At 44.3% G+C, this 24,328-nt stretch overlaps 55 non-coding genes across 55 annotated transcripts; all 55 read right to left on the bottom strand.

Annotated features, from left to right (window-relative positions):
• Positions 1-268: 268 nt before the first annotated feature.
• TRNAT-CGU (transfer RNA threonine (anticodon CGU)) lies at positions 269-340 on the bottom strand. The gene has a single exon. It is a non-coding gene; the product is annotated as a tRNA-Thr (tRNA).
• Positions 341-458: 118 nt separating this feature from the next.
• TRNAT-UGU (transfer RNA threonine (anticodon UGU)) lies at positions 459-530 on the bottom strand. Its single transcript has one exon. It is a non-coding gene; the product is annotated as a tRNA-Thr (tRNA).
• An 876-nt stretch (positions 531-1,406) lies between these two features.
• Positions 1,407-1,478, bottom strand: TRNAT-UGU (transfer RNA threonine (anticodon UGU)). The gene has a single exon. It is a non-coding gene; the product is annotated as a tRNA-Thr (tRNA).
• A 307-nt stretch (positions 1,479-1,785) lies between these two features.
• Positions 1,786-1,857, bottom strand: TRNAT-UGU (transfer RNA threonine (anticodon UGU)). Its single transcript has one exon. It is a non-coding gene; the product is annotated as a tRNA-Thr (tRNA).
• Positions 1,858-2,165: 308 nt separating this feature from the next.
• TRNAT-UGU (transfer RNA threonine (anticodon UGU)) lies at positions 2,166-2,237 on the bottom strand. The gene has a single exon. It is a non-coding gene; the product is annotated as a tRNA-Thr (tRNA).
• A 498-nt stretch (positions 2,238-2,735) lies between these two features.
• Positions 2,736-2,807, bottom strand: TRNAT-CGU (transfer RNA threonine (anticodon CGU)). Its single transcript has one exon. It is a non-coding gene; the product is annotated as a tRNA-Thr (tRNA).
• Positions 2,808-3,305: 498 nt separating this feature from the next.
• Positions 3,306-3,377, bottom strand: TRNAT-CGU (transfer RNA threonine (anticodon CGU)). Its single transcript has one exon. It is a non-coding gene; the product is annotated as a tRNA-Thr (tRNA).
• Positions 3,378-3,495: 118 nt separating this feature from the next.
• TRNAT-UGU (transfer RNA threonine (anticodon UGU)) lies at positions 3,496-3,567 on the bottom strand. The gene has a single exon. It is a non-coding gene; the product is annotated as a tRNA-Thr (tRNA).
• A 307-nt stretch (positions 3,568-3,874) lies between these two features.
• On the bottom strand, positions 3,875-3,946 carry TRNAT-UGU (transfer RNA threonine (anticodon UGU)). Its single transcript has one exon. It is a non-coding gene; the product is annotated as a tRNA-Thr (tRNA).
• Positions 3,947-4,254: 308 nt separating this feature from the next.
• TRNAT-UGU (transfer RNA threonine (anticodon UGU)) lies at positions 4,255-4,326 on the bottom strand. Its single transcript has one exon. It is a non-coding gene; the product is annotated as a tRNA-Thr (tRNA).
• A 498-nt stretch (positions 4,327-4,824) lies between these two features.
• On the bottom strand, positions 4,825-4,896 carry TRNAT-UGU (transfer RNA threonine (anticodon UGU)). The gene has a single exon. It is a non-coding gene; the product is annotated as a tRNA-Thr (tRNA).
• Positions 4,897-5,014: 118 nt separating this feature from the next.
• On the bottom strand, positions 5,015-5,086 carry TRNAT-UGU (transfer RNA threonine (anticodon UGU)). Its single transcript has one exon. It is a non-coding gene; the product is annotated as a tRNA-Thr (tRNA).
• A 498-nt stretch (positions 5,087-5,584) lies between these two features.
• TRNAT-UGU (transfer RNA threonine (anticodon UGU)) lies at positions 5,585-5,656 on the bottom strand. The gene has a single exon. It is a non-coding gene; the product is annotated as a tRNA-Thr (tRNA).
• Positions 5,657-5,774: 118 nt separating this feature from the next.
• On the bottom strand, positions 5,775-5,846 carry TRNAT-UGU (transfer RNA threonine (anticodon UGU)). The gene has a single exon. It is a non-coding gene; the product is annotated as a tRNA-Thr (tRNA).
• Positions 5,847-5,964: 118 nt separating this feature from the next.
• TRNAT-UGU (transfer RNA threonine (anticodon UGU)) lies at positions 5,965-6,036 on the bottom strand. Its single transcript has one exon. It is a non-coding gene; the product is annotated as a tRNA-Thr (tRNA).
• A 118-nt stretch (positions 6,037-6,154) lies between these two features.
• On the bottom strand, positions 6,155-6,226 carry TRNAT-CGU (transfer RNA threonine (anticodon CGU)). The gene has a single exon. It is a non-coding gene; the product is annotated as a tRNA-Thr (tRNA).
• Positions 6,227-6,344: 118 nt separating this feature from the next.
• Positions 6,345-6,416, bottom strand: TRNAT-UGU (transfer RNA threonine (anticodon UGU)). Its single transcript has one exon. It is a non-coding gene; the product is annotated as a tRNA-Thr (tRNA).
• Positions 6,417-6,724: 308 nt separating this feature from the next.
• On the bottom strand, positions 6,725-6,796 carry TRNAT-CGU (transfer RNA threonine (anticodon CGU)). Its single transcript has one exon. It is a non-coding gene; the product is annotated as a tRNA-Thr (tRNA).
• A 118-nt stretch (positions 6,797-6,914) lies between these two features.
• On the bottom strand, positions 6,915-6,986 carry TRNAI-UAU (transfer RNA isoleucine (anticodon UAU)). Its single transcript has one exon. It is a non-coding gene; the product is annotated as a tRNA-Ile (tRNA).
• A 307-nt stretch (positions 6,987-7,293) lies between these two features.
• TRNAT-CGU (transfer RNA threonine (anticodon CGU)) lies at positions 7,294-7,365 on the bottom strand. The gene has a single exon. It is a non-coding gene; the product is annotated as a tRNA-Thr (tRNA).
• A 118-nt stretch (positions 7,366-7,483) lies between these two features.
• Positions 7,484-7,555, bottom strand: TRNAT-UGU (transfer RNA threonine (anticodon UGU)). The gene has a single exon. It is a non-coding gene; the product is annotated as a tRNA-Thr (tRNA).
• A 497-nt stretch (positions 7,556-8,052) lies between these two features.
• Positions 8,053-8,124, bottom strand: TRNAT-CGU (transfer RNA threonine (anticodon CGU)). Its single transcript has one exon. It is a non-coding gene; the product is annotated as a tRNA-Thr (tRNA).
• A 498-nt stretch (positions 8,125-8,622) lies between these two features.
• TRNAT-UGU (transfer RNA threonine (anticodon UGU)) lies at positions 8,623-8,694 on the bottom strand. Its single transcript has one exon. It is a non-coding gene; the product is annotated as a tRNA-Thr (tRNA).
• Positions 8,695-9,192: 498 nt separating this feature from the next.
• TRNAT-UGU (transfer RNA threonine (anticodon UGU)) lies at positions 9,193-9,264 on the bottom strand. The gene has a single exon. It is a non-coding gene; the product is annotated as a tRNA-Thr (tRNA).
• A 687-nt stretch (positions 9,265-9,951) lies between these two features.
• Positions 9,952-10,023, bottom strand: TRNAT-UGU (transfer RNA threonine (anticodon UGU)). Its single transcript has one exon. It is a non-coding gene; the product is annotated as a tRNA-Thr (tRNA).
• An 878-nt stretch (positions 10,024-10,901) lies between these two features.
• TRNAT-UGU (transfer RNA threonine (anticodon UGU)) lies at positions 10,902-10,973 on the bottom strand. Its single transcript has one exon. It is a non-coding gene; the product is annotated as a tRNA-Thr (tRNA).
• A 117-nt stretch (positions 10,974-11,090) lies between these two features.
• On the bottom strand, positions 11,091-11,162 carry TRNAT-UGU (transfer RNA threonine (anticodon UGU)). Its single transcript has one exon. It is a non-coding gene; the product is annotated as a tRNA-Thr (tRNA).
• A 308-nt stretch (positions 11,163-11,470) lies between these two features.
• On the bottom strand, positions 11,471-11,542 carry TRNAT-UGU (transfer RNA threonine (anticodon UGU)). Its single transcript has one exon. It is a non-coding gene; the product is annotated as a tRNA-Thr (tRNA).
• A 307-nt stretch (positions 11,543-11,849) lies between these two features.
• On the bottom strand, positions 11,850-11,921 carry TRNAT-UGU (transfer RNA threonine (anticodon UGU)). Its single transcript has one exon. It is a non-coding gene; the product is annotated as a tRNA-Thr (tRNA).
• Positions 11,922-12,419: 498 nt separating this feature from the next.
• On the bottom strand, positions 12,420-12,491 carry TRNAT-UGU (transfer RNA threonine (anticodon UGU)). Its single transcript has one exon. It is a non-coding gene; the product is annotated as a tRNA-Thr (tRNA).
• Positions 12,492-12,989: 498 nt separating this feature from the next.
• Positions 12,990-13,061, bottom strand: TRNAT-UGU (transfer RNA threonine (anticodon UGU)). Its single transcript has one exon. It is a non-coding gene; the product is annotated as a tRNA-Thr (tRNA).
• Positions 13,062-13,369: 308 nt separating this feature from the next.
• Positions 13,370-13,441, bottom strand: TRNAT-UGU (transfer RNA threonine (anticodon UGU)). The gene has a single exon. It is a non-coding gene; the product is annotated as a tRNA-Thr (tRNA).
• A 308-nt stretch (positions 13,442-13,749) lies between these two features.
• Positions 13,750-13,821, bottom strand: TRNAT-UGU (transfer RNA threonine (anticodon UGU)). The gene has a single exon. It is a non-coding gene; the product is annotated as a tRNA-Thr (tRNA).
• Positions 13,822-13,939: 118 nt separating this feature from the next.
• TRNAT-UGU (transfer RNA threonine (anticodon UGU)) lies at positions 13,940-14,011 on the bottom strand. Its single transcript has one exon. It is a non-coding gene; the product is annotated as a tRNA-Thr (tRNA).
• Positions 14,012-14,319: 308 nt separating this feature from the next.
• On the bottom strand, positions 14,320-14,391 carry TRNAT-UGU (transfer RNA threonine (anticodon UGU)). The gene has a single exon. It is a non-coding gene; the product is annotated as a tRNA-Thr (tRNA).
• A 308-nt stretch (positions 14,392-14,699) lies between these two features.
• Positions 14,700-14,771, bottom strand: TRNAT-CGU (transfer RNA threonine (anticodon CGU)). Its single transcript has one exon. It is a non-coding gene; the product is annotated as a tRNA-Thr (tRNA).
• Positions 14,772-14,889: 118 nt separating this feature from the next.
• On the bottom strand, positions 14,890-14,961 carry TRNAT-UGU (transfer RNA threonine (anticodon UGU)). The gene has a single exon. It is a non-coding gene; the product is annotated as a tRNA-Thr (tRNA).
• A 307-nt stretch (positions 14,962-15,268) lies between these two features.
• On the bottom strand, positions 15,269-15,340 carry TRNAT-UGU (transfer RNA threonine (anticodon UGU)). The gene has a single exon. It is a non-coding gene; the product is annotated as a tRNA-Thr (tRNA).
• Positions 15,341-15,773: 433 nt separating this feature from the next.
• Positions 15,774-15,845, bottom strand: TRNAT-UGU (transfer RNA threonine (anticodon UGU)). Its single transcript has one exon. It is a non-coding gene; the product is annotated as a tRNA-Thr (tRNA).
• A 118-nt stretch (positions 15,846-15,963) lies between these two features.
• Positions 15,964-16,035, bottom strand: TRNAT-UGU (transfer RNA threonine (anticodon CGU)). The gene has a single exon. It is a non-coding gene; the product is annotated as a tRNA-Thr (tRNA).
• Positions 16,036-16,342: 307 nt separating this feature from the next.
• TRNAT-UGU (transfer RNA threonine (anticodon UGU)) lies at positions 16,343-16,414 on the bottom strand. Its single transcript has one exon. It is a non-coding gene; the product is annotated as a tRNA-Thr (tRNA).
• Positions 16,415-16,722: 308 nt separating this feature from the next.
• TRNAT-CGU (transfer RNA threonine (anticodon CGU)) lies at positions 16,723-16,794 on the bottom strand. Its single transcript has one exon. It is a non-coding gene; the product is annotated as a tRNA-Thr (tRNA).
• A 118-nt stretch (positions 16,795-16,912) lies between these two features.
• Positions 16,913-16,984, bottom strand: TRNAT-UGU (transfer RNA threonine (anticodon UGU)). The gene has a single exon. It is a non-coding gene; the product is annotated as a tRNA-Thr (tRNA).
• A 307-nt stretch (positions 16,985-17,291) lies between these two features.
• TRNAT-UGU (transfer RNA threonine (anticodon CGU)) lies at positions 17,292-17,363 on the bottom strand. The gene has a single exon. It is a non-coding gene; the product is annotated as a tRNA-Thr (tRNA).
• A 118-nt stretch (positions 17,364-17,481) lies between these two features.
• On the bottom strand, positions 17,482-17,553 carry TRNAT-CGU (transfer RNA threonine (anticodon CGU)). The gene has a single exon. It is a non-coding gene; the product is annotated as a tRNA-Thr (tRNA).
• A 118-nt stretch (positions 17,554-17,671) lies between these two features.
• On the bottom strand, positions 17,672-17,743 carry TRNAT-UGU (transfer RNA threonine (anticodon UGU)). The gene has a single exon. It is a non-coding gene; the product is annotated as a tRNA-Thr (tRNA).
• A 499-nt stretch (positions 17,744-18,242) lies between these two features.
• TRNAT-CGU (transfer RNA threonine (anticodon CGU)) lies at positions 18,243-18,314 on the bottom strand. Its single transcript has one exon. It is a non-coding gene; the product is annotated as a tRNA-Thr (tRNA).
• Positions 18,315-18,432: 118 nt separating this feature from the next.
• Positions 18,433-18,504, bottom strand: TRNAT-UGU (transfer RNA threonine (anticodon CGU)). Its single transcript has one exon. It is a non-coding gene; the product is annotated as a tRNA-Thr (tRNA).
• A 118-nt stretch (positions 18,505-18,622) lies between these two features.
• Positions 18,623-18,694, bottom strand: TRNAT-UGU (transfer RNA threonine (anticodon CGU)). The gene has a single exon. It is a non-coding gene; the product is annotated as a tRNA-Thr (tRNA).
• Positions 18,695-19,002: 308 nt separating this feature from the next.
• TRNAT-UGU (transfer RNA threonine (anticodon UGU)) lies at positions 19,003-19,074 on the bottom strand. The gene has a single exon. It is a non-coding gene; the product is annotated as a tRNA-Thr (tRNA).
• A 118-nt stretch (positions 19,075-19,192) lies between these two features.
• On the bottom strand, positions 19,193-19,264 carry TRNAT-UGU (transfer RNA threonine (anticodon UGU)). The gene has a single exon. It is a non-coding gene; the product is annotated as a tRNA-Thr (tRNA).
• Positions 19,265-19,382: 118 nt separating this feature from the next.
• Positions 19,383-19,454, bottom strand: TRNAT-UGU (transfer RNA threonine (anticodon UGU)). Its single transcript has one exon. It is a non-coding gene; the product is annotated as a tRNA-Thr (tRNA).
• A 118-nt stretch (positions 19,455-19,572) lies between these two features.
• On the bottom strand, positions 19,573-19,644 carry TRNAT-CGU (transfer RNA threonine (anticodon CGU)). The gene has a single exon. It is a non-coding gene; the product is annotated as a tRNA-Thr (tRNA).
• A 118-nt stretch (positions 19,645-19,762) lies between these two features.
• TRNAT-UGU (transfer RNA threonine (anticodon UGU)) lies at positions 19,763-19,834 on the bottom strand. The gene has a single exon. It is a non-coding gene; the product is annotated as a tRNA-Thr (tRNA).
• Positions 19,835-19,952: 118 nt separating this feature from the next.
• TRNAT-UGU (transfer RNA threonine (anticodon UGU)) lies at positions 19,953-20,022 on the bottom strand. Its single transcript has one exon. It is a non-coding gene; the product is annotated as a tRNA-Thr (tRNA).
• Between the last annotated feature and the right edge of the window lie 4,306 nt (positions 20,023-24,328).

The raw sequence follows: 24,328 nt of genomic DNA, 5'->3' as shown, positions 1-24,328 counted from the left end.
CTGTTGTTATACGAGGGAAAACTGGTTCCTCGTTATCCGAAAGTTTATGAGTACCCATAAAAATAATAAAGGAACTAATTCCGCCAGTGAGGTTAGAACTCCCGACCCCTGGTTTACGAGACCAGTGCTCTACCACTGAGCTATAGCGGCCGGTGAAAGCGTCCAACCAACAGTTACTTCAGAGCACAGCTGTCGCTATACGAGGGAAAACTGGTTTCTCGTTATCCGAACGTTCATGAGTATCCATAAAAATAATGAAAATAACAAATGCCACCAGTGAGTTTTGCACTCACGACCCCTGGTTTACGAGACCAGTGCTCTACCACTGAGCTATAGCGGCCGGTGAAAGCGTCCAACCAACAGTTACATCAGAGCACAGCTGTCGCTATACGATGGAAAACTGGTTCCTCGATATCCGAACGTTCATGAGTAACCATAAAAATATTAAAAATGACTAATGCCGCCAGTGAGGTTTGAACTCACGACCCCTGGTTTACAAGACCAGTGCTCTACCACTGAGCTATAGCGGCCGATTAAAGTGTCCAACCAACATTTGCATCAAATCACAGCTGTCGCCATACGAGGGAAAACTGGTTCCTCGTTATCCGAAAGTTTAGCAGTACCCATAAAAATAAAAAAATAACTAATGCCGCCAGTGAGGTTAAAACTCACGACTCCTGGTTCACGAGACCAGTGCTCTACCACTGAGCTATAGCCGCCGGTGAAAGCGTCCAACCAACATTTGCATCAAAGCACAGCTGTCGCTATACTAGGGAAAACTGGTTCCTCGTTATCCGAAAGTTCATGAGTACCCATAAAATAATAAAAATAACAAATGCCACCAGTGAGGTTTGAACTCACGACCCCTGGTTTACGAGACCAGTGCTGTACTACTCAGCTATAGCGGCCGATGAAAGTGTCCAATCAACAGTTGCGTCAAAGCACAGCAGTTGGTATACGAGAAAAAACTGGTTCCTCGTTATCCGAACGTTCATGAGTACCCATAAACATATTAAAAATAACCAATGCCGCCAGTGATGTTTGAACTCACGACCCCTTGTTTACGAGCCCAGTGTTCTACCACTGAGCTATAGCGGCCGGTGAAAGCGTCCAACCAACAGTTACATCAAAGAACAGCTGTTGCTATTTGAGGGAAAACTGGTTTCTCGTTATCCGAACGTTCATGAATACCAACAAAAATAATAAAAATAACTAATGCCGCCAGTGAGGCTTGAACTCACCAACCCTGGTTTACGAGACCAGTGCTCTACCACTGAGTTATAGCGGCCGGAGACAGCGTCCAACCAACAGTTACATTAAAGCACAGCTGACGCTATACGAGGAAAAACTAGCTCCTCGTTATCCGAACGTTCATGAGTAACCATAAAAATAATAAAAGTAAATAATGCCGCCAGTGAGGTTTGAACTCACGACCCCTGGTTTACAAGACCAGTGCTCTACCACTGAGCTATAGCGGCCGATGAAAGTGTCCAACCAACATTTGCATCAAAGCACAGCTGTCGCCATACGAGAGAAAACTGGTTCCTCGTTATCCGAAAGTTTATGAGTACCCATAAAAATAATAAAGGAACTAATGCCGTCAGTGAGGTTAGAACTCACGACCCCTGGTTTACGAGACCATTACTCTACCACTGAGCTATAGCGGCCGGTGAAAGCGTCCAACCAACAGTTACATCAACGCACAGCTGTCGCTATACGAGGGAAAACTGGTTTCTCGTTATCAGAACGTTCATGAGTATCCATAAAAATAATGAAAATAACAAATGCCGCCAGTGAGGTTTGAACTCACGACCCCTGGTTTACAAGACCAGTGCTCTCCCACTGATCTATAGCAGCCAGTGAAAGCGTCCAACCAACAGTTGCATCGTAGCACAGCTGTTTCTATACAAGAAAAAACTGGTTCCTCGTTATCCGAACGTTCATGAGTACTCATAAAAATAATAAAAATAACTAATGCCGCCAGTGAGGCTTGAACTCAGCAACCCTGGTTTACGAGACCAGTGCTCTACCACTGAGCTAAAGCGGCCGGTGACGGCGTCCAACAAACAGTTACATCAAAGCACAGCTGACGCTATACGAGGGAAAGCTGGTTCCTTGTTATCCGAACGTTCCTGAGTAACCATAGGAATAATAAAAATAACTAATGCCGCCAGTGAGGTTTGAACTCACGACCCCTGGATTACAAGACCAGTGCTGTACCACTGAGCTATAGCGGCCGATGAAAGCGTCCAACCAACAGTTACATCAAAGCACAGCTGTCGCTATACGAGGGAAAACTGGTTTCTCGTTATCCGAACGTTCATGAGTATCCATAAAAATAATGAAAATGACTAATGCCGCCAGTGAGGTTTCAACTCACAACCGCTGGTTTACGAGACCAGTGCTGTACCACTGAGCTATAGCGGCCGATGAAAGCGTCCTACCAAAAGTTGCATCAAAGCACAGCAGTCGATATACGAGAGAAAACTTGTTCCTCAATATCTGAATGATCATGAGTACCCATAAAAATAATGAAAATAACAAATGCCGCCAGTGAGGTTTGAACTAACGACCCCTGGTTTACAAGACCAGTGCTCTACCACTCATCTATAGCGGCCGGTGAAAGTGTCAAACCAACAGTTGCATCAAAGCACAACTGACGCTATACGAGTGAAAACCGGTCCCTCGTTATCCGAACAATCATGAGTACTGATAAAAATATTGAAAATAACAAATGCCGCCAGTGAGGTTTGAACTCACGACCCCTGGTTTACGAGACCAGTGCTGTACTACTCAGCTATAGCGGCCGATGAAAGTGTCCAACCAACAGTTGCGTCAAAGCACAGCAGTTGGTATACGAGAAAAAACTGGTTCCTCGTTATCCGAACGTTCAAGAGTACCCATAAACATATTAAAAATAACTAATGCCGCCAGTGATGTTTGAACTCACGACCCCTTGTTTACGAGCCCAGTGTTCTACCACTGAGCTATAGCGGCCGGTGAAAGCGTCCAACCAACAGTTACATCAAAGCACAGCTGTTGCTATTTGAGGGAAAACTGGTTTCTCGTTATCCGAACGTTCATGAATACCAACAAAAATAATAAAAATAACTAATGCCGCCAGTGAGGCTTGAACTCACCAACCCTGGTTTATGAGACCAGTGCTCTACCACTGAGTTATAGCGGCCGCAGACAGCATCCAACCAAACGTTTTATCAAAGCACAGCTGTCGCTATACGAGGGAAAACTGGTTTCTCGTTATCCGAATGTTCATGAGTATCCATAAAAATAATGAAAATAACAAATGCCACCAGTGAGGTTTGAACTCACGACCCCTGGTTTACGAGACCAGTGCTCTACCACTGAGCTATAGCGGCCGGTGAAAGCGTCCAACCAACAGTTACATCAGAGCACAGCTGTCGCTATACGATGGAAAACTGGTTCCTTGATATTCGAACGTTCATGAGTAACCATAAAAATATTAAAAATGACTAATGCCGCCAGTGAGGTTTGAACTCACGACCCCTGGTTTACAGGACCAGTGCACTACCACTGAGCTATAGCGGCCGATGAAAGCGTCCAACCAACATTTGCATCAAAGCACAGCTGTCGCCATACGAGGGAAACCTGGTTCCTCGTTATCCGAAAGTTTATGAGTACCCATAAAATTAATAAAGGAACTAATGGCGTCAGTGAGGTTAGAACTCACGACCCCTGGTTCACGAGACCATTACTCTACCACTGAGCTATAGCGGCCGGTGAAAGCGTCCAACCAACAGTTACATCAATGCACAGCTGTCGCTATACGAGGAAAAACTGGTTTCTCGTTGTCAGAACGTTCCTGAGTATCCATAAAAATAATGAAAATAACAAATGCCGCCAGTGAGGTTTGAACTCACGACCCCTGGTTTACAAGACCAGTGCTCTACCACTGATCTATAGCAGCCAGTGAAAGCGTCCAACCAACAGTTGCATCGTAGCACAGCTGTTTCTATACAAGAAAAAACTGGTTCCTCGTTATCCGAACGTTCATGAGTACTCATAAAAATAATAAAAATAACTAATGCCGCCAGTGAGGCTTGAACTCACCAACCCTGGTTTACGAGACCAGTGCTCTACCACTGAGCTAAAGCGGCCGGTGACAGCGTCCAACAAACAGTTACATCAAAGCACAGCTGACGCTATACGAGGGAAAGCTGGTTCCTCGTTATCCGAACGTTCCTGAGTAACCATAAGAATAATAAAAATAACTAATGCCGCCAGTGAGGTTTGAACTCACGACCCCTGGATTACAAGACCAGTGCTGTACCACTGAGCTATAGCGGCCGATGAAAGCGTCCAACCAACAGTTACATCAAAGCACAGCTGTCGCTATACGAGGGAAAACTGGTTTCTCGTTATCCGAACTTTCATGAGTATCCATAAAAATAATGAAAATGACTAATGCCGCCAGTGAGGTTTCAACTCACAACCGCTGGTTTACGAGACCAGTGCTGTACCACTGAGCTATAGCGGCCGATGAAAGCGTCCTACCAAAAGTTGCATCAAAGCACAGCAGTCGATATACGAGAGAAAACTTGTTCCTCAATATCTGAACGATCATGAGTACCCATAAAAATAATGAAAATAACAAATGCCGCCAGTGAGGTTTGAACTAACTACCCCTGGTTTACAAGACCCGTGCTCTACCACTCATCTATAGCGGCCGGTGAAAGTGTCCAACCAACAGTTGCATCAAAGCACAACTGACACTATACGAGGGAAAACCGGTCCCTCGTTATCCGAACGATCATGAGTACTGATAAAAATATTGAAAATAACAAATGCCGCCAGTAAGGTTTGAACTCACGACCCCTGGCGTACAAGACCAGTGCTCTACCACTGAGCTATAGCGGCCTGTGAAAGCGTCCAGCCAACAGTTGCATCAAAGCACAGCTGCTGCTATACGAGGAAAAACTGGTTTCTCGTTATCCGAACGTTCATGAGTACCCATGAGAATAATAAAAATAACTAATGCCACCAGTGAGGTTTGAACTCACGACCCCTGGATTACAAGACCAGTGCTGTACCACTAAGCTATAGCAGCCGATGAAAGCGTCCAACCAACAGTTACATCAAAGCACAGCTGTCGCTATACGAGGGAAAACTGGTTTCTCGTTATCCGAACGTTCATGAGTATCCAAAAAAATAATGAAAATGACTAATGCCGCCAGTGAGATTTCAACTCACAACCGCTGGTTTACGAGACCAGTGCTGTACCACTGAGCTATAGCGGCCGATGAAAGCGTCCTACCAAAAGTTGCATCAAAGCACAGCAGTCGATATACGAGAGAAAACTTGTTCCTCGTTATCCGAACGTTCAAGAGTACCCATAAACATATTAAAAATAACTAATGCCGCCAGTGATGTTTGAGTTCATGACCCCTTGTTTACAAGCCCAGTGTTCTACCACTGAGCTATAGCGGCCGGTGAAAGCGTCCAACCAACAGTTACATAAAAGCACAGCTGTTGCTATTTGAGGGAAAACTGGTTTCTCGTTATCCGAACGTTCATGAGTAACCATAAAAATAATAAAAATAACTAATGCCGCCAGTGAGGTTTGAACTCACGACCCCTGGTTTACAAGACCAGTGCTCTACCACTGACCTATAGCGGCCGGTGACAGCGTCCAACCAACAGTTACATGAAAGCACAGCTGACGCTATACGAGAGAAAGCTAGTTCCTCGTTATCCGAACGTTCATGAGTAACCATAAAAATAATAAAAATAACTAATGCCGCCAGTGAGGTTTGAACTCACGACCCCTGGTTTACAAGACCAGTGCTCTACCACTGACCTATAGCGGCCGATGAAAGTGTCAAACCAACAGTTGCATCAAAGCACATCTGTTACTATACGAGGTAAAACTTGTTACTCATTATTCGAACGTTCATGAGTACCCATAAAAATAATAAAAATAAGTAATGCCACCAGTAAGGTTTAAACTCACGACCCCTGGTTTACAAGACCAGTGCTCTACCACTGAGCTATAGCGGCTGCTGAAAGCGTCCACCCCACAGTTGCATCAAAGCACAGCTGTTGCTATACGAGGAAAAACTGGTTTCTCGTTATCCGAACGTCCAGCAATACCCATAAAAATAATAAAAATAACTGATGCCGCCAGTGAGGTTTGAACTCACGACCTCTGGTTTACGAGACCAGTGCTCTACCACTGAGTTATAGCGGCCGGTGACAGCGTCCAACCAACAGTTACATCAAAGCACAGCTGACGCTATACGAGGGAAAACCGGCCCCTCGTTATGCGAAAGATCATGAGTACTCATAAAATTATTGAAAATAACAAATGCCGCCAGAGAGGTTTGAACTCACGACCCCTGGTCTACAAGACCAGTGCTCTACCACTGAGCGATAGCGGCCTGTGAAAGCGTCCAGCTAACAGTTGCATCAAAGCACAGCTGCTGCTATACGAGGAAAAACTGGTTTCTCGTTATCCGAACGTTCATGAGTACCCATAAAAATAATAAAAATATATAATGCCGCCAGTGAGGTTAAAACTCACGACTCCTGGTTTACGAGACCAGTGCTCTACCACTGAGCTATAGCGGCCGGTGAAAGCGTCGAACCAACAGTTACATCAAATCACAGCTGTTGCTATACGAGGGAAAACTGGTTTCTCATTATCCGAACGTTCATGAATACCAACAAAAAAAATAAAAATAAGTAATGCCGCCAGTGAGGTTTGAACTCACGACCCCTGGTTTACGAAACCAGTGCTCCACCACTGAGCTATAGCGGCCGGTGACAGCGTCCAACCAACAGTTACATGAAAGCACAGCTGACGCTATACGAGGAAAAACTAGTTCCTCGTCATCCCAACGTTCAAGAGTAACCATAAAAATATTAAAAATAAATAATGCCGCCAGTGAGGTTTGAACTCACGACCCCTGGTTTATAAGACCAGAGCTCTATCACTGAGCTATAGCGGATGATGAAAGTGTCCAACCAATATTTGCATCACAGCACAGCTGTTGCTATACGAGGGAAAACTGGTTCCTCGTTATCCGAAACTTTATGAGTACCCATAAAAATAATAAAGGAAGTAATTCCGCCAGTGAGGTTAGAACTCCCGACCCCTGGTTTACGAGACCAGTGCTCTACCACTGAGCTATAGCGGCCGGTGAAAGCGTCCAACCAAACGTTACATCAGAGCACAGCTGTCGCTATACGAGGGAAAACTGGTTTCTCGTTATCCGAACGTTCATGAGTATCCATAAAAATAATGAAAATAACAAATGCCACCAGTGAGGTTTGAACTCACGACCCCTGGTTTACGAGACCAGTGCTCTACCACTGAGCTATAGCGGCCGGTGAAAGCGTCCAACCAACAGTTGCATCAGAGCACAGCTGTCGCTATACGATGGAAAACTGGTTCCTCGATATCCGAACGTTCATGAGTAACCATAAAAATATTAAAAATGACTAATGCCGCCAGTGAGGTTTCAACTCACAACCCCTGGTTTACAAGACCAGTGCTCTACCACTGAGCTATAGCGGCCGATGAAAGTGTCCAACCAACATTTGCTTCAAAGCACAGCTGTCGCCATACGAGGGAAAACTGGTTCCTCGTTATCCGAAAGTTTATGAGTACCCATAAAAATAATAAAGGAACTAATGGCGTCAGTGAGGTTAGAACTCACGACCCCTGGTTTACGAGACCATTACTCTACCACTGAGCTATAGCGGCCGGTGAAAGCGTCCAACCAACAGTTACATCAAAGCACAGCTGTCGCTATACGAGGGAAAACTGGTTTCTCGTTATCAGAACGTTCACGAGTATCCATAAAAATAATGAAAATAACAAATGCCGCCAGTGAGGTTAGAACTTACGACCCCTGGTTTACAAGACCAGTGCTCTACCACTGATCTATAGCAGCCAGTGAAAGCGTCCAACCAACAGTTGCATCATAGCACAGCTGTTGCTATCCGAGGTAAAACTGGTTCCTCGTTATCCGAACGTTCATGAGTACTCATAAAAATAATAAAAATATATAATGCCGTCAGTGAGGTTTAAACTCACGACCCCTGGTTTACGAAACCAGTGCTCTACCACTGAGCTATAGCGGCCGGTGAACGCGTCCAACCAACAGTTACCTCAAAGCACAGCTGTTTCTATACGAGAAAAAACTGGTTTCTCGTTATCCGAACGTTCAAGAGTACCCATAAACATATTAAAAATAACTAATGCCGCCAGTGATGTTTGAGCTCATGACCCCTTGTTTACAAGCCCAGTGTTCTACCACTGAGCTATAGCGGCCGGTGAAAGCGTCCAACCAACAGTTACATCAAAGCACAGCTGTTGCTATTTAAGGGAAAACTGGTTTCTCGTTATCCGAACGTTCATGAATAACCTTAAAAATAATAAAAATAACTAATGCCGCCAGTGAGGCTTGAACTCACCAGCCCTGGTTTACGACACCAGTGCTCTACCACTGAGCTATAGCGGCCGGTGACAGCGTCCAACAAACAGTTACGTCAAAGCACAGCTGACGCTATACGAGGGAAAACTGGTTCCTCGTTATCCGAACGTTCCTGAGTAACCATAAGAATAATAAAAATAACTAATGCCGCCAGTGAAGTTTGAACTCACGACCCCTGGATTACAAGAGCAGTGCTGTACCACTGAGCTATAGCGGCCGATGAAAGCGTCCAACTAACAGTTACATCAAAGCACAGCTGTCGCTATACGAGGGAAAACTGGTTTCTCGTTAACCGAACGTTCATGAGTATCCATAAAAATAATTAAAATGACAAATGCCGCCAGTGAGGTTTCAACTCACAACCGCTGGTTTACGAGACCAGTGCTGTACCACTGAGCTATAGCAGCCGATGAAAGCGTCCAACCAAAAGTTGCATCAAAGCACAGCAGTCGATATACGAGAGAAAACTTGTTCCTCAATATCTGAACGATCATGAGTACCCATAAAAATAATGAAAATAACAAATGCCGCCAGTGAGGTTTGAACTAACGACCCCTGGTTTACAAGACCAGTGCTCTACCACTCATCTATAGCGGCCGGTGAAAGTGTCCAACCAACAGTTGCATCAAAGCACAACTGACGCTATACGAGGGAAAACCGGTCCCTCGTTATCCGAACGATCATGAGTACTCATAAAAATATTGAAAATAACAAATGCCGCAAGTAAGGTTTGAACTCACGACCCCTGGTTTACAAGACCAGTGCTCTACCACTGAGCTATAGCGGCCTGTGAAAGCGTCCAGCCAACAGTTGCATCAAAGCACAGCTGCTGCTATACGAGGAAAAACTGGTTTCTCGTTATCCGAACGTTCATGAGTACCCATAAAAATAATAAAAATAACTAATGCCGCCAGTGAGGTTAAAACTCACGACTCCTGGTTCACGAGACCAGTGCTCTACCACTGAGCTATAGCGGCCGGTGAAAGCGTCCAACCAACATTTGCATCAAAGCACAGCTGTCGCTATACGAGGGAAAACTGGTTCCTCGTTATCCGAAAGTTCATGAGTACCCATAAAATAATAAAAATAACAAATGCCACCAGTGAGGTTTGAACTCACGACCCCTGGTTTACGAGACCAGTGCTGTACTACTCAGCTATAGCGGCCGATGAAAGTGTCCAACCAACAGTTGCATCAAAGCACAGCAGTTGGTATACGAGAAAAAACTGGTTCCTCGTTATCCGAACGTTCAAGAGTACCCATAAACATATTAAAAATAACTAATGCCGCCAGTGATGTTTGAGCTCATGACCCCTTGTTTACGAGACCAGTGCTCTACCACTGAGTTATAGCGGCCGGTGACAGCGTCCAACCAACAGTTGCATCAAAGCACAGCTGTTACTATACGAGGTAAAACTTGTTACTCGTTATCCGAACGTTCATGAGTACCCATAAAAATAATAAAAATAAATAATGCCACCAGTAAGCTTTAAACTCACGACCCCTGGTTTACAAGACCAGTGCTCTACCACTGAACTATAGCGGCTGCTGAAAGCGTCCAACCAACAGTTGAATCAAAGCACAGCTGTTGCTATACGAGGAAAAACTGGTTTCTCGTTATCCGAACGTCCAGCAATACCCATAAAAATAATAAAAATAACTGATGCCGCCAGTGAGGTTTTAACTCAGGACCTCTGGTTTACGAGACCAGTGCTCTACCACTGAGTTATAGCGGCCGGTGACAGCGTCCAACCAACAGTTACATCAAAGCACAGCTGACGCTATACGAGGGAAAACCGGCCCCTCGTTATCCGAAAGATCATGAGTACTCATAAAATTATTGAAAATAACAAATGCCGCCAGAGAGCTTTGAACTCACGACCCTTGGTCTACAAGACCAGTGCTCTACCACTGAGCTATACCGGCCTGTGAAAGCGTCCAGCCAACAGTTGCATCAAAGCATAGCTGACGCCATACGAGGAAAAACTGGTTTCTCGTTATCCGAACGTTCATGAGTACCCATAAAAATAATAAAAATATATAATGCCGCCAGTGAGGTTAAAACTCACGACTCCTGGTTTACGAGACCTGTGCTCTACCACTGAGCTATAGCGGCCTGTGAAAGCGTCCAACCAACAGTTACATCAAATCACAGCTGTTGCTATACGAGGGAAAACTGGTTTCTCATTATCCGAACGTTGATGAATACCAACAAAAAAAATAAAAATAAGTAATGCCGCCAGTGAGGTTTCAACTCAAGACCCCTGGTTTACGAGACCAGTGCTCCACCACTGAGCTATAGCGGCCGGTGACAGCGTCCAACCAACAGTTACATGAAAGCACAGCTGATGCTATACGAGGAAAAACCAGTTCCTCGTCATCCCAACGTTCAAGAGTAACCATAAAAATAATAAAAGTAACTAATGCCGCCAGTGAGGTTGGAACTCACGACCCCTGGTTTACAAGACCAGAGCTCTACCACTGAGCTATAGCGGCCGATGAAAGTGTCCAACCAATATTTGCATCACAGCACAGCTGTTGCTATACGAGGGAAAACTGGTTCCTCGTTATCCGAAAGTTTATGAGTACCCATAAAAATAATAAAGGAACTAATTCCGCCAGTAAGGTTTGAACTCACGACCCCTGGTTTACAAGACCAGTGCTCTACCACTGAGCTATAGCGGCCGATGAAAGCGTCTAACCAACAGTTACATCAAAGCACAGCTGTCGCTATACGAGGGAAAACTGGTTTCTCGTTATCCGAACGTTCATGAGTATCCATAAAAATAACGAAAATGACAAATGCCGCCAGTGAGGTTTCAACTCACGACCGCTGGTTTACGAGACCAGTGCTGTACCACTGAGCTATAGCGGCCGATGAAAGCGTCCAACCAAAAGTTGCATCAGAGCACAGCTGTCGCTATACGATGGAAAACTGGTTCCTCGATATCCGAAAATTCATGAGTAACCATAAAAATATTAAAAATGACTAATGCCGCCAGTGAGGTTTCAACTCACAACCCCTGGTTTACAAGACCAGTGCTCTACAACTGAGCTATAGCGGCCGATGAAAGTGTCCAATCAACATTTGCTTCAAAGCACAGCTGTCGCCATACGAGGGAAAACTGGTTCCTCGTTATGCGAAAGTTTATGAGTACCCATAAAAATAATAAAGGAACTAATGGCGTCAGTGAGGTTAGAACTCACGACCCCTGGTTTATGAGACCATTACTCTACCACTGAGCTATAGCGGCCGGTGAAAGCGTCCAACCAACAGTTACATCAAAGCACAGCTGTCGCTATACGAGGGAAAACTGGTTTCTCGTTTTCAGAACGTTCATGAGTATCCATAAAAATAATGAAAATAACAAATGCCACCAGTGAGGTTTGAACTCACGACCCCTGGTTTACAAGACCAGTGCTCTACCACTGATCTATAGCAGCCAGTGAAAGCGTCCAACCAACAGTTGCATCATAGCACAGCTGTTGCTATCCGAGGTAAAACTGGTTCCTCGTTATCCGAACGTTCATGAGTACTCATAAAAATAATAAAAATATATAATGCCGTCAGTGAGGTTTAAACTCACGACCCCTGGTTTACGAGACCAGTGCTCTACCACTGAGCTATAGTGGCCGGTGAAAGCGTCGAACCAAAAGTTACATCAAAGCACAGCTGTTTCTATACGAGAAAAAACTGGTTTCTCGTTATCCGAACGTTCAAAAGTACCCATAAACATATTAAAAATAACTAATGCCGCCAGTGATGTTTGAGCTCATGACCCCTGGTTTACAAGCACAGTGTTCTACCACTGAGCTATAGCGGCCGGTGAAAGCGTCCAACCAACAGTTACATCAAAGCACAGCTGTTGCTATTTGAGGGAAAACTGGTTTCTCGTTATCCGAACGTTCATGAATAACCATAAAAATAATAAAAATAACTAATGCCGCCAGTGAGGTTTGAACTCACGACCCCTGGATTACAAGACCAGTGCTGTACCACTGAGCTATAGCGGCCGATGAAAGCGTCCAACTAACAGTTATATCAAAGCACAGCTGTCGCTATACGAGGGAAAACTGGTTTCTCGTTATCCGAACGTTCATGAGTATCCATAAAAATAATTAAAATGACAAATGCCGCCAGTGAGGTTTCAACTCACAACCGCTGGTTTACGAGACCAGTGCTGTACCACTGAGCTATAGCAGCCGATGAAAGCGTCCAACCAAAAGTTGCATCAAAGCACAGCAGTCGATATACGAGAGAAAACTTGTTCCTCAATATCTGAACGATCATGAGTACCCATAAAAATAATGAAAATAACAAATGCCGCCAGTGAGGTTTGAACTAACGACCCCTGGTTTACAAGACCAGTGCTCTACCACTCATCTATAGCGGCCGGTGAAAGTGTCCAACCAACAGTTGCATCAAAGCACAACTGACGCTATACGAGGGAAAACCGCTCCCTCGTTATCCGAACGATCATGAGTACTCATAAAAATATTGAAAATAACAAATGCCGCCAGTAAGGTTTGAACTCACGACCCCTGGTTTACAAGACCAGTGCTCTACCACTGAGCTATAGCGGCCTGTGAAAGCGTCCAGCCAACAGTTGCATCAAAGCACAGCTGCTGCTATACGAGGAAAAAATGGTTTCTCGTTACCCGAACGTTCATGAGTACCCATAAAAATAATAAAAATAATTAATGCCGCCAGTGAGGTTAAAACTCACGACTCCTGGTTCACGAGACCACTGCTCTACCACTGAGTAATAGCGGCCGGTGACAGCGTCCAACCAACAGTTGCATCAAAGCACAGCTGTTACTATACGAGGTAAAACTTGTTACTCATTATCCGAACGTTCATGAGTACCCATAAAAATAATAAAAATAAATAATGCCACCAGTAAGGTTTAAACTCACGACCCCTAGTTTACAAGACCAGTGTTCTACCACTGAGCTATAGCGGCCGGTGAAAGCGTCCAACCAACAGTTACATCAAAGCACAGCTGTTGCTATTTGAGGGAAAACTGGTTTCTCGTTATCCGAACGTTCATGAATACCAACAAAAATAATAAAAATAAATAATGCCGCCAGTGAGGCTTGAACTCACCAACCCTGGTTTACGAGACCAGTGCTCTACCACTGAGATATAGCGGCCGGTGACAGCGTCCAACCAACAGTTACATGAAAGCACAGCTGATGCTATACGAGAGAAAGCTAGTTCCTCGTTATCCGAACGTTCATGAGTAACCATAAAAATAATAAAAATAACTAATGCCGCCAGTGAGGTTTGAACTCACGACCCCTGGTTTACAAGACCAGTGCTCTACCACTGACCTATAGCGGCCGATGAAAGTGTCCAACCAACAGTTGCATCAAAGCACAGCTGTTACTATACGAGGTAAAACTTGTTACTCATTATCCGAACGTTCATGAGTACCCATAAAAATAATAAAAATAAATAATGCCACCAGTAAGATTTAAACTCACGACCCCTGGTTTACAAGACCAGTGCTCTACCACTGAGCTATAGCGGCTGCTGAAAGCGTCCAACCAACAGTTGCATCAAAGCACAGCTGTTGCTATACGAGGAAAAACTGGTTTCTCGTTATCCGAACGTCCAGCAATACCCATAAAAATAATAAAATTAACTGATGCTGCCAGTGAGGTTTGAACTCACGACCTCTGGTTTACGCGACCAGTGCTCTACCACTGAGTTATAGCGGCCGGTGACAGCGTCCAACCAACAGTTACATCAAAGCACAGCTGACGCTATACGAGGGAAAACCGGCCCCTCGTTATCCGAAAGATCATGAGTACTCATAAAATTATTGAAAATAACAAATGCCGCCAGAGAGGTTTGAACTCACGACCCCTGGTCTACAAGACCAGTGCTCTACCACTGAGCTATAGCGGCCTGTGAAAGCGTCCAGCCAACAGTTGCATCAAAGCACAGCTGCTGCTATACGAGGAAAAACTGGTTTCTCGTTATCCGAACGTTCATGAGTACCCATAAAAATAATAAAAATATATAATGCCGCCAGTGAGGTTAAAACTCACGACTCCTGGTTTACGAGACCAGTGCTCTACCACTGAGCTATAGCGGCCGGTCAAAGCGTCCAACCAACAGTTACATCAAATCACAGCTGTTGCTATACGAGGGAAAACTGGTTTCTCATTATCCGAACGTTCATGAATACCAACAAAAAAAATAAAAATAAGTAATGCCGCCAGTGAGGTTTGAACTCACGACCCCTGGTTTACGAGACCAGTGCTCCACCACTGAGCTATAGCGGCCGGTGACAGCGTCCAACCAACAGTTACATGAAAGCACAGCTGACGCTATACGAGAAAAAACTAGTTCCTCGTCATCCCAACGTTCAAGAGTAACCATAAAAATAATAAAAGTAACTCATGCCGCCAGTGAGGTTTGAACTCACGACCCCTGGTTTACAAGACCAGAGCTCTACCACTGAGCTATAGCGGCCGATGAAAGTGTCCAACCAATATTTGCATCACAGCACAGCTGTTGCTATACGAGGGAAAACTGGTTCCTCGTTATCCGAAAGTTTATGAGTACCCATAAAAATAATAAAGGAACTATTTCCGCCAGTGAGGTTAGAACTCCCGACCTCTGGTTTACGAGACCAGTGCTCTACAACTGAGCTATAGAGGCCGGTGAAAGCGTCCAACCAACAGTTACATCAGAGCACAGCTGTCGCTATACGAAGGAAAACTGGTTCCTCGTTATCTGAACGTTCATGAGTAACCATAAAACTAATAAAGATGACTAATGCCGCCAGTGAGGTTTGAACTCACGACCCCTGGTTTACAAGACCAGTGCTCTACCACTGAGCTATAGCGGCCGATGAAAGTTTCCAACCAACATTTGCATCAAAGCACAGCTGTCGCCGTACGAGAGAAAACTGGTTCCTCGTTATCCGAAAGTTTATGAGTACCCATAAAATTAATAAAGGAACTAATGATTGATTGATATGTGGGGTTTAACGTCCCAAAACTACTATATGATTATGAGAGACGCCGTAGTGGAGGGCTCCGGAAATTTAGACCACCTGGGGTTCTTTAACGTGCACCCAAAAAGGAACTAATGCCATGAGTGAGGTTAGAACTCATGACCTCTGGTTTACGAGAACATTGCTTTACCACTGAGCTGTAGCGGCCGGTGAAAACGTCCAACCAACAGTTGCATCAAAGCACAGCAGTCGGTATACGAGAGAAAACTTGTTCCTCAATATCTGAACGATCATGAATACCCATAAAAATAATGAAAATAACAAATGCCGCCAGTGAGGCTTGAACTCACGACCCCTGGTTTACAAGACCAGTGCTGTACCACTGAGCTATAGCGGCCGATGAAAGCGTCCAACCAACGTTTGCATCAAAGCACTGCTGTCGCCATGCGAGAGAAAACTGGTTCCTCGTTATTCGCACGTTTATGAGTACCCATAAAAATAATAAAAATAAATAATGCCGCCAGTGAGGTTTGAACTCACGACCTTTGGATTACAAGACCAGTGCTCTACCACTGAGCTATAGCGGCCGATGAAAGCGTCCAACCAACAGTTACATCAAAGCACAGCTGTCGCTATACGAGGGAAAACTGCTTTCTTGTTATCCGAACGTTCATGAGTATCCATAAAAATAATGAATATAACAATTGCCGCAAGTGAGGTTTGCACTCACGACCGCTGGTTTACGAGACCAGTGCTGTAGCACTGAGCTATACGGCCGATGAAAGCGTCCACCCAACAGTTGCATCAAAGCACAGCAGTCGGTATACGAGAGAAAACTGGTTCCTCAACATCTGAACGATGATAGGTACCCATAAAAACACTTAAAATAACAAATGCCGCCAGTGAGGTTTGAACTCACGGCCTCTGGTTTACAAGACCAGTGCTCTACCACTCATCTATAGCGGCCGGTGAAAGTGTCCAACCAACAGTTGCATCAAAGCACAACTGACGCTATACGAGGGAAAACCGGTCCCTCGTTATCCGAACGATCATGAGTACCCATAAAACTATTGAAAATAACTAATGCCGCCAGTGAGGTTAAAACTCACGACTCCTAGTTCACGAGACGAAAGCTCTACCACTGAGCTATAGTGGCCGGCGAAAGTGTCCAACCAACAGTTACATCAAATCACAGCTGTTGCTATACAAGAGAAAACTGGTTTCTCGTTATCCGAACGTTCATGAATACCAACAAAAATAATAGAAATAAGTAATGCCGCCAGTGAGGTTTGAACTCACGACCCCTGGTTTACGAGACCAGTGCTCTACCACTGAGCTATAGCGGCCGGTGACCGCGTCCAACCAACAGTTACATGAAAGCACAGCTGACGCTATACGAGGAAAATCTAGTTCCTTGTTATCCGAACGTTCATGAGTAACCATAAAAATAATAAAAGTAACTAATGCCGCCAGTGAGGTTTGAACTCACGACCCCTGGTTTACAAGACCAGTGCTCCACCACTGAGCTATAGCGGCCGATGAAAGTGTCCAACCAACAGTTGCATCAAAGCACAGCAGTTGGTATACGAGAAAAACTGGTTCCTCGTTATCCGACCGATCATGAGTACCCATAAACATATTAAAAATAACTAATGCCGCCAGTGATGTTTGAACTCACGACCCCTTGTTTACGAGCCCAGTGTTCTACCACTGAGCTATGGCGGACGGTGAAAGCGTCCAACAAAACTTTACATCAAAGCACAGCTGACGCTATACGAGGGAAAACTGGTTCGTCGTTATCCGAACGTTCATGAGTAACCATAAAAATAATAAAAATAACTAATGCCGCCAGTGAGGTTTGAACTCAAGACCCCTGGTTTACAAGACCAGTGCTCTACCACTGACCTATAGCAGCCGATGAAAGTGTCCAACCAACATTTGCATCAAAGCACAGCTGTCGCCATACGAGGGAAAACTGGTTCCTCGTTATCCGAACGTTCATGAATAACCATAAAAATAATAAAAAAAACTAATGCCGCCAGTGAGGCTTGAACTCACGAACCCTGGTTTACGAGACTAGTGCTCTACCACTGAGCTATAGCGGCCGGTGACAGCGTCCAACCAACAGTTAAATCAAAGCACAGCTGACGCTATACTAGGGAAAACTGGTTCCTCGTTATCCGAACGTTCATGAGTAACCATAAGAATAATAAAGATAACTAATGCCGCCAGTGAGGTTTGAACTCACGACCCCTGGTTTACAAGACCAGTGCTCTACCACTGAGCTATAGCGGCCGATGAAAGTGTCCAACCAACATTTGCATCAAAGCACTGCTGTCGCCATACGAGGAAAAACTGGTTTCTCGTTATCCGAACGTTCATGAGTACCCATAAAAAATAATAAAAATAACTAACGCCGCCAGTGAGGTTAAAACTCACGACTCCTGGTTTACGAGACTAGTGCTCTACTACTGAGCTATAGCAGCCGGTGAAAGCGTCCAACCAACAGTTACATCAAATCACAGCTGTTGCTATACGAGGGAAAACTGGTTTCTCGTTATCCAAACGTTCATGAGTACTCATAAAAATAATAAAATTATATAATGCCGTCAGTGCGGTTTAAATTCACGAACACTGGTTTACGAGACCAGTGCTCTACCACTCAGCTATAGCGGCCGGTGAAAGCGTCCAACCAACGGTTACATCAAAGCCCAGCTGTTGCTATACGAGAAAAAACTGGTTTCTCGTTATCCGAACGTTCATGAATAACCATAAAAATATTAAAAATAACTAATGCCGCCAGTGAGGCTTGAACTCACCAACCCTGGTTTACGAGACCAGTGCTCTACCACTGAGCTATAGCGGCCGGTGACAGCGTCCAACAAACAGTTAATTCAAAGAACAGCTGACGCTATACGTGGGAAAACTGGTTCCTCGTTATCCGAACGTTCCTGAGTAACCATAAGAATAATAAAAATAACTAATGCCGCCAGTGAGGTTTGAACTCACGACCCCTGGTTTACAAGAGCAGTGCTGTACCACTGAGCTATAGCAGCCGATGAAAGCGTCCAACCAACATTTGCATCAAAGCACTGCTGTCGCCATGCGAGGGAAAACTGGTTCCTCGTTATCCGCACGTTTATGAGTACCCATAAAAATAATAAAAATAACTAATGCCGCCAGTGAGGTTTGAACTCATGACCCCTGCTTTACAAGACCAGTGCTCTACCACTGAGCTAAAGCGGCCTGTGAAAGCGTCAAGCCAACAGTTGCATCAAAGCACAGCTGCTGCTATACGAGGAAAAACTGGTTTCTCGTTATCCGAACGTTCATGAGTACCCATAAAAATAATAAAAATAACTAATTCCGCCAGTGAGGTTAAAACTCACGACCCCTGGTTTATGAGACCAGTCTTCTATCACTGAGCTATAGCGGCTGGTGAAAGCGTCCAACCAACAGTTGCATCAAAGCACAGCTGTTCCTATACGAGGTAAAACTGTTTGCTCGTTATCCAAACGTTCATGAGTACCCAAAAAAATAATAAAAATAACTATTGCCGCCAGTGAGGTTTAAACTCACGACCCCTGGTTTACAAGACCAGTGCTCTACCACTGAGCTATAGTGGCTAGAGAAAGCGTCCAACCAACAGTTGCATCAGAGCACAGCTGACGCTTTACGAGGGAAAACTGGTTCCTCGTTATCCGAACGTTCATGAGTACCCATAAAATTAATAAAAATAACTAATGCCGCCAGTGAGGTTTAAACTCACGACTCCTGGTTTACAAGACCAGTGCTGTACCACTGAGCTATAGCGGCAGATGAAAGCGTCCAACCAACATTTGCATCAAAGCACTGCTGTCGCCATACGAGAGAAAACTGGTTCCTCGTTATCCGAACGTTTATGAGTACCCATAAAAATAATAAAAATAACCAATGCCGCCAGTGAGGTTTGAACTCACGACCTTTGGTTTACAAGACCAGTGCTCTACCACTGAGCTATAGCGGCCGATGAAAGCGTCCAACCAACAGTTACATCAAAGCACAGCTGTCGCTATACGACGGAAAACTGGTTTCTCGTTATCCGAACGTTCATGAGTATCCATAAAAATAATGAATATAACAATTGCCGCCAGTGAGGTTTGAACTCACGACTGCTGGTTTACGAGACCAGTGCTGTACCACTGAGCTATAGCGGCCGATGAAAGCGTCCAACCAAAAGTTGCATCAAAGCACAGCTGTCGGTATACGAGAGAAAACTTGTTCCTCAATATCTGAACGATGATAGGTACCCATAAAAATAATGAAAATAAAAAATGCCGCCAGTGAGGTTTGAACTCATGACCCCTGGTTTACAAGACCAGTGCTTTACCACTCATCTATAGCGGCCGGTGAAAGTGTCAAACCAACAGTTGCATCAAAGCACAACTGACGCTATACGAGGAAAAACCGGTCCCTCGTTATCCGAACAATCATGAGTACTCATAAAACTATTGAAAATAAAAAATGCCGCCAGTGAGGTTTTAACTCACGACCCCTGGTTTACAAGACCAGTGCTCTACCACTGAGCTATAGGCCGATGAAGTGTCCAACCAACATTTGCATCAAAGCACAGCTGTCGCTATACGAGAGAAAACTGATTCCTCGTTATCCGAAAGTTCATGAGTACCCATAAAATATTAAAAATAACAAATGCCACTAATGAGGTTTGAACTCACGACCCCTGGTTTACGAGACCAGTGCTGTACTACTGAGCTATAGCGGCCGATGAAAGTGTCCAACCAACAGTTGCATCAAAGCACAGCAGTTCGTATACGAGAAAAAAACTGGTTCCTCGTTATCCGAACGTTCATGAGTACCCATAAACATATTAAAAATAACTAATGCCGCCAGTGATGTTTGAACTCACGACCCCTTGTTTACGATCCCAGTGTTCTACAACTGAGCTATGGCGGCTTTTTTTTTCTTTATTGCCTGCTTCGCAAACAGTACAAATCAATATAAGAATACAGTGCAGTGTCACGTGTAAAAGTGCTGTCACATCTTCCAGCACATGGGGGTTAAAAAGGCAGACGCTTTATGCCCACCAACTTATCTAAACGTGGCAACCACTCTGGCTTATCTTGTGCCTCGTATGCAGTGATCAAATACTGTACACTTTCTATGAAGTACTCTCGAGCGGGCCGGGGATTCACGTCTACGTTTCGCACTGCCATCCGTGTTCGCCACACACTGTGAAGAACCAATACCATGAACATATCGTAGGGCACACCGCCTACATTTATGACTGGCAAAAAACGGATGCCATACTGTGTAACTGGCAGGTCTTTCTTCAGGGTCCTTTGAAGGATGTCCCAGAGAAAGACTGCATCAGTACAGTCCAGAAAGATGTGGTCAACTGTCTCAAGTTTTCTGCAGATAATGCAATCAACTGACGGGAAGAATATTCTTTTTTTGGAGCCATGGATTGGTAGGGAGTGTGCCGCTGTGAAGTTTGAAAAAGAATGTCTTCATTGATGGTCTAATTGGCATCTTCTTCACTCTTTTCAAGACGTCATCGCCGGGCCCATTTGGGTACAATGTTCTATACAGAGGCTCTGGCAACATGGTTTCTACAAGGTCCTTGTACAGTCTCTTTCCCGAAACCCTAGCGAGATACTCCATAGAAAATCGCACCCTAATTATTTCCATAGCAGCAATCACTTCTTTCATGTACCCCTTAGGTCTTTTTGTCACCCCATTGACAGTGGTTACAATGAAGTACGTAAGTTCATAAGTACGTCTACAGTAACAAAACATCGTCGTTGCACCTTCAACGCCCGCTCTACACGTCACGCAGATTACATAACCATCTCAGCTTCACTCGCATTTTTGGAAACACGAACGCGTTCAACACATCCGCACTACCACAAGCCATCCGCATGTGGAATGATCTTCCCGACGATATCGCCTCTGATAGCAACCCCAACACGTTTCGGCAAAAAGTTCAGACGCATTTCCTTAATATTTCATCTTGACGTTCTTTTACTTCTTTTCCGAGGGTTTTTATGTTACGGAGTGTTCTTATATACTTCATCGCCATGTTTAAGTATTGATGACTTATTGCTTTGTTAATTTTTTTTTGTTATTACTTACCGACATTGTACCGTTTTTATTTTGAAATTTACATGCGATTTTTCACTGTAACCCCCCTTACTCAATGCCTTCTGGCCTGTAAGGTATTTTCAATAAATAAATAAATAAATAAATCAGGCAAAAAATGGGACAGCCGCACATGTATCAACGTTCTCAAAAAACGATCATCTTGATCTCGTAAAAAAACAAACCTAGATACTATCTGTCTCAGGAACAAATGCACAAGACCAAGCCCCCCACTTTTCACAGAACGGAACAGATTTGTTCGGCTTGTCCTTTCCCACGTGGACGCCCAGATAAACACTGCGATCACTCCGTGTAGCTTTTGTACAGCAACACGTGACATGAATAGCACTTGTAAAACATACCCTACTCGTGAAATAAGAAATATGTTGCTCACTGTTGACCTCGTAAACATTGAGAAATCGCGCCCACCCCACGTTTTTGTCTTGTCTCTTAGTTGCTCTGTCTCTTGTTTCCAATATTCTGTTGTGTCTCTGTAGTGTTGGAGAGGTACCCCTAAGTACTTGTCAGGTATAACCTTCCATGTAATGCTTTCAAATATTGATGGTGTGTTCTGCCAATTTCCGTGCCATATTCCAAGACATTTACTCCAGTTGAGTCTACTATCAGTGCAATCACAGAAGAATTTCACATCGTTTAGTGCTTCTCTAATACTCTCCCGATCTTCGCAGAACACAGCAATATCGTCGGCGTAACTAAGTATTTTGACCTCTGCAGACATCAAATGAAACCCCCGCACCTGATCATTCTGTATCACTTTCTGGCATAGAGGTTCTAAATAGATAGCAAAAAGCAGTGCCGATGCAGGGCATCCTTGTTTTACACTCGATAAGACTTGTATATTATCACTAAGCTGTTTGTTTATTACAATTTTTGTAGTGCATCCCGCGTACGCCATTCGGACCCCTTCCAACACCACAGACCCTATATTGACATAGTCGAGAATGCTGAAAAGTATGCCATGGTTCACGCGGTCAAATGCCTTCTCGAGATCGATTTGTAGCATAGCTACTTTACCGTCAAACTCATCGCAGCATTCTAACATATTTCGGGCTATATGAATGTTCGTCATAATTGTTCTGCCTTTTATGCCACAAGTCTGATGTGGTCCGACTATTTTTGTAATCACTGTTTGAATTCGCCTGGCCAAAACACCCATGAATATTTTGTAGTCAACATTCGCTAGGGTTATGGGTCTGTAGGATGTGACGGACAGCTGTTTCCTGGGATCTTCAGTTTTTGGGATTAACACGATGTGTGTTCTCCGAAAAGATACTGGTAACTCTTTCCTCGCGTATGCCTCATCTAACACATTCCACAAAGCTTCTGCCACAAGATTTTTAAATTTCTTATAGAATGCTACACCTAGTCCATCTGGACCGGGTGTTTTACCGTTTTTCATTTTTTCAATGGTGATTTCGATTTCTCTGACCGAGATGGGTGCTTCTAATCTCGCTTTTACGTCATCCTTAAGATTCGGAATAAGTGACAAGAAACGCCGACTATACATACTCGTGTCCACTCTGACGCCTCCCAACAGTTCTTGGAAATATTCCACAAACGCGTGCTCAATCTCGGTTTTATCTGTGGTGACTTCATTTTTGTGTTCTATCGCCCTTATCTCGTTTCTTGTCGCGTAGCTCTTTTCATCCGTGACGGCACGTTTTCTGGGAACCTCGCCACACCATAATCTTTCTGCGCGTGCGCGTACCACCGCTCCTCTGTACCTTTCCGTATCTACGGCTTCTAATTCTTGTTTCACTCTTCTTATTTCTTTACTGCGCTCTCCTGGTTGCGCGCATTCTTGACATAGCAAAAAATCTAGCTCACATTGCAGTTGTCTTTCTTTCTTCAGGTTAGTGCGTTTTATTGATACTGATCTTCCAATTGCTTCTATTTTTACTTTTTCCTTGAAGCACTCCCATGTGTAAATTGAACTACTTGCGTCACCTTTCGCCACTTCTTTTAATTCCTTTTCAGCATTTTCTACAACTTTTCATCCTCGAGTAGCTTTTCATTTAACTTCCAGAGTTCCCAGTTGAATTTGGGCTTTTCTTTTTTATTAATGGTGAACATTACTAGACTATGGTCACTAAATGAAACATTCTTAACTGCGTAGCCCTGGCACATAGGAAGCAGGGACGTAGACACGTATGCTCTGTCAAGTCTAGCTTTACTGTTGAGCTGGTAATGCGTATAGTGAGTACCCTGCGCCAGTACATATCCCACGTCATCCAAGTTCCGCTCACGCGTCATTGAATCCAATACCAAGGCACTAGAGGCACGTACAAAGTTTTTACATGCCCTGTCTTCGGCATTACACACACAGTTGAAATCGCCTAGAAGTATAACTGCCTTCTCACATGATAGATACGTATCAAGACTTTCGAAGAATATTTTCCTATCTTGTTGTCTATTTGGCGCATGTACGCACACAACGCGCCAACTAATGCCGGAAAAAAGAAAATCACATGCAATTAATCGCCCTTCATTATCACTGTGTACACTTTTTTCGACAATGCCAATTGTGTTCCTTATAAAGAGAAGACATCCGCCTGAAGTACCTACAGAATGACTCACACATATCTGGTATCTGGAGCGGAAGTTCAAAAATATGCTGTCCATCTGCTCTTCAGATTCAATTTTCGTTTCCTGCACAGCGGCGATATCAACGTCATTTTCAAGAAACAACCGACGTAACTGATACTGTCGCCTCTTCGAGCG

This window comes from Rhipicephalus microplus, chromosome 4, assembly GCF_043290135.1.
Source record: "Rhipicephalus microplus isolate Deutch F79 chromosome 4, USDA_Rmic, whole genome shotgun sequence".
Lineage (NCBI taxonomy): Eukaryota > Metazoa > Arthropoda > Arachnida > Ixodida > Ixodidae > Rhipicephalus > Rhipicephalus microplus.
This window is presented reverse-complemented; position numbering and strand designations above follow the sequence as displayed.